This window comes from Heteronotia binoei, chromosome 16, assembly GCF_032191835.1.
Source record: "Heteronotia binoei isolate CCM8104 ecotype False Entrance Well chromosome 16, APGP_CSIRO_Hbin_v1, whole genome shotgun sequence".
NCBI lineage: Eukaryota > Metazoa > Chordata > Lepidosauria > Squamata > Gekkonidae > Heteronotia > Heteronotia binoei.
This window is the reverse complement of record NC_083238.1, coordinates 26,002,286-26,007,036: the sequence shown is the minus strand read 5'-3', so window position 1 is coordinate 26,007,036 and position 4,751 is coordinate 26,002,286.

The window sequence follows — 4,751 nt, the reverse complement described above, 5'->3', positions numbered from 1 at the left end:
TAAAAATCATGGAGGTTTGTGGGAGGTTCATTGCAGGTGTGATTGCATGACCCTTGGCTCATGAACCACAAACTGGGACATTTTCATGACCCATTTAGATTCATGCCCATCTCCATTCCTCACCCTGAAATAATAAGACTATAACAATGGAATCCTAAGCAGAGTTATACCATTCTATAAGCTCATTGACCTCAAGGCTATAATTGTAGAAGGGTATAGAGTTATTCTGTAAAGCACTTTACCCTGACTAACTTATTTTTGTCTCAATGGTGCCATAGGATTTTCTGGGAGTTTGTAGATATGAACTTATCAGGGCTTTTTTGGTAGCAGGAACTCCTTTGCATATTAGGCTACACCCCCCTGATGTAGCCAGTCCTCCAAGAGCTTACAGTTAGGGTTGCCAAGTCCAATTCAAGAAATATCTGGGGACTTTGGGGGTGGAGCCAGGAGACATTGGGGGCGGAGCCAGGAACAAGGGCGTGACAAGCATAATTGAACGCCAAGGGAGTTCTGGCCATCACATTTAAAGGGACAGCACACCTTTTTAAATGTCTTCCTTCCAAAGGAAATAATGAAGGATAGGGGCACCTTCTTTTGAGGCTCATAGAATTTGACCCCCTGGTCCAATCGTTTTGAAACTTGGGGGGTACTTTGGGGAGAGGCACTAGATACTATACTGAAAATTTGGTGCCTCTACCTCAAAAAACAGCTCTCCCAGAGCCCCCAAAACTTTCAGATCAATTCCCCATTTTACCCTATGAGAATCGATCTCCACATAGGGAATAATGAAGTGCTCAACAGACATTTCCCTCCCTCCCCCCCCCCCCCCCATTTCTGGCAACTCTGAAGAGAGGGATTGGCCTCTCTACTCATGAGTTGCTGCCAACTTCTTCAAAGTAACACAGACACACCATCCCAAGAGGAAGCCTTTCAATCGGAGACTGAAGCCTCCGGAGGTGGAAAGGCACATGGTCCTCTGGGAGCGGGGCTTCCCCCCATCGGCCAGCTGACTGGAAGCAGGAAGGAGCCTGGGAAAGCAGAAGAACCCCTGCTGGGACCTGGGGATTGGCAAGCCTACTTACAGTAGGCCCTGTACTAAGAGCCCTGTAAGTTCTTGGAGGAATGGCTACATTAGGGGGGTGTAGCTTAATATGCAAAGGAGTTCTTGCAAAGGAGTTCCTGCTAAAAAAACAACAACTTATATATCTAATCTTTTGAAACCCATGAGTGTAAATGGTAATGAGAGAACCTCAACCTTTCTCCATCCTACTGCAATGCACACATAACCTGATGATTCAAGATTGCTTTGAGTTCTTGTGTTTCATGTGCTTAAGCACAGATATTTGGGTTTTTAGCTGCTTGATCAGTATGTCAAGTTTAATCATTTGTGCTAATGATTAAGCACAGATATTTGGGGTTTTAGCTACTTGATCAGTATGTCAGTTTAATCATTTGTGCTAAGAAGAATTCAGTAGAAGGAGAACATGCATGGAATCAGAGAGAATCAGAAAAAGAAGTGAAGCAAGAAAAAAGGAGACAAGAGATTCTGGAAAAGCTTTTAAATAAAGCACTGGTTTAAAACTATTTGCATATATTTGTTAAGGAAGAGAGACACAAAACCATCAACTATGTAATGATGGTGTTTAAGGTCTTTCACTGCTAAACTTTTTGTAACCTCCTATTTTGCAGAAGAAGTGAAATAAATTTTGGTTGGCCTTCTGAAATAATGTCAATGGGTAGTCTGTGATTACTGCACCCTAACAAAGGCCATATGGTCACCAGATGACACTAAGCTTTTTCCCATACTCCGGTGCCACGAATGGCAAACTTTCCCCCCAGAACTTTTCTCTTTGAAAAATGTGTGTAGGGGAATTGACCTTTGCTGCTCTAAACTTCACATTTAAATCAAAGCACTTCATGATCCAAACAAACCAAACTGGAATACGGAAGCCCTTTGTTTATGCAGCATATAGATTTGGGCTAAGGAAAGAACTCTGTAGCAGTTCTGTATAGCAATAGCATCTCCGGATCTCATTTATATTACATGTATGTTATATTAATTTAATTATATTAAATGCTTTATTTTTAACAGTATCAGCAGAGCCTATTTAGTCAGGAGTGTTTGTGTGTTAAGTGCCTTCAAGTTGCTTCCAATTATGGCCCTATGAATTAATGACCTCCAAAATGTCCTATCATTAATAGCCTTGCTCAGGTCTTGCCAACTGAGGGCCAAGTTTGGCTTTCTTTATTGAATCATAAGAACATAAGAGAAGACATGTTGGATCAGGCCAATGACCCATCCAGTCCAACACTCTGTGTCACAGTGACCAAAAAAAAAAACCCAAGTGCCCATCAGGAGGTTCACAAGTGGTGCTAGAAGCCCTTCCACTTTGCCCCCCCCCCCCCACCATAGCACCAAGAATACAGAGTATCACTGCCCCAGAAAGTTCCAATAATATGCTGTGGCTAATAGCCACTGATGGACCTCTGCTCCATATTTTTATCCAATCCCCTCTTGAAGCTGGCTATGCTTGTAGCTGCCACCACCTCCTGTGGCAGTGAATTCCACATGTTAATCACCCTTTGGGTGAAGAAGTACTTCCTTTTATCCATTTTAACCTGACTGCTCAGCAATTTCATTGAATGCCCACGAGTTCTTGTATTGTGAGAAAGGGAGAAAAATACTTCTTTCTTTACTTTCTCCATCCCGTGCATAATCTTGTAAACCTCTATCATGTCACCCCGCAGCCGACGTTTCTCCAAGCTAAAGAGCCCCAAGCGTTTCATCTGATGTTGGGTCTTCCTCTTTTTTTTCTGCCTTCAACTTTTCCTAGCATTATTGTCTTTTCCAGTGACCCATGTCTTCTCATAATGTGACCAAAGTATGATAATCTCAGTTTAGTCATTTTGGTTTCTAGGGAGAGTTCAGGGTTGATTTGATCTAGAACCCATTTATTTGCCCTTTTGGAGGTCCATGGTATCTGTAAAACTGTTCTCCAACATTACATTTCAAATGAAACAACTTTCTCCCTGGCAGCTTTCTTCATTGTCCAGCTTTTACACCCACACATAAAAATGGGGATGCTATGGTATGAATTATCTTGCCAGCAACACATTTTTACACTTAAGGATATTTTCTAGCTCCTTCCTTGCAGCCCATCCCAGACTCAGTCTCCTGATTTCTTGGTTTCCTTCTCCCTTTTGGTTGATGATTGAGCCAAGGAATAGTAAACCTTTAACTATTTCACTTTCTTCATTGTCAAACCTGAAGTTGTGTAGTTCCTCAGTAGTCATTACATTTGCCTTCTTGATATTCAGGAAGTCTGCAAAAATATAGAGACTGCTGGCCCTGTTGACGCCCCCGTTTTCCCCTGTTGATTTCAATGTGATAAAGGAGGAGAAGAAATGAGCATCTCCACTCACATGCAGTTGCCAGGTCATATGGTTGCCAACCTCCAGGCGGGGCTGGAGATCTCCCAGAATTACAACTGATCTCAGGACTACAGAGCTCAGTTCCCCTGAAGAAAACGGCTGCTTTGGAAAGTAGATTCTATGGCATTATATCCCTCTGAGGTAGGGACCTTCCCTAACCCTGCCCTCCCCTGCCTCTGCCCCCTCAAATCTCCAGGAATTTCACAGAGTTGGCAACCCCACCAGGTCATAAGCACAGGGCTTACAACAGGCACACATGCAGGTTCCATCAGCACAGTGGGGAATGGTGACTTCAAGCAGTCTTGGGTATGTGGACAAAGCCCACATGTCAATATGCTGATGGCAATCAGCCCTTCTTCCTGCTGGATAAGAAGTTGGAGGCAGGGCTCTCAGCTCTATCCCAGTGCTTGGATGCAGTAGTCCAACAGGTAAGGGAAAGTTGGCTGAAGTTGAATCCATCCAAGATGGAGGTCATGTCGCTGGGAAAGACTGAGATGCTAGCTGGACGGTCACTCCCAAGACTCAATGGTGTCCAGCTGACAGCTGTAGACTCTGGAAAGAGTCTCAGGGTGTGGTTGGATTCTGCACTATCACTGGATAAACAAGTGTCCATGGTCAGTGTTTTTTATTCTACACCAGGCCCTCCAGCTGGCTCCTTATTTGTGTGGGTCAGATCTTGTTAGGGTTGCCGGGACCAACTCAGGAAATATCCGGGGACTTCCGAATGGAGCCAGGAGACTTTGGGGGTGGAGCCAGGATCAAGGTTAACTTGTTGTGCACTGCCCTGAGCCCTTGAAGGAAGGGTGGTCTATAAATTTAATAAATAATAAATAAAAATAATTAGGTTGTGGCAAGCATGATTGAACTCCAAAAGGAAGTTGGGCCATCACATTCAAAATGACCACATTCCTCTAAAATGCCTTCCTTCCATTGAAAACAATGGAGGATGGGGGGCACATTCTTTTGGGGCCCACAGAATTGGACCCCCTTGTCCAATTTTTTGAAAGTTGTGGGTGGGATTTGAGGAGAGGCACCAGATGCTATGCTGAAAATTTGGTGCCTCTACCTCAAAAAACAGCCCCTCTGAGCCCCTGGTACCCACAGATCAATTCTCCATTATACTGTATGGAGACTAGTCTTCATAGGGTGTAATAGAATGCCCAGTGGACATTTCCCTCTCCCCTCCCACTTTCTAATAACCATGAGCAGGGGGAGGGCTTCCAAACCAGAGGATCTCCTGCCCCCAACTGGGATTGGCAACCCTAGCATAAATCCATGCAATGGTCACCTCCAGACTGGACTAATGCAATTCGCTCTAT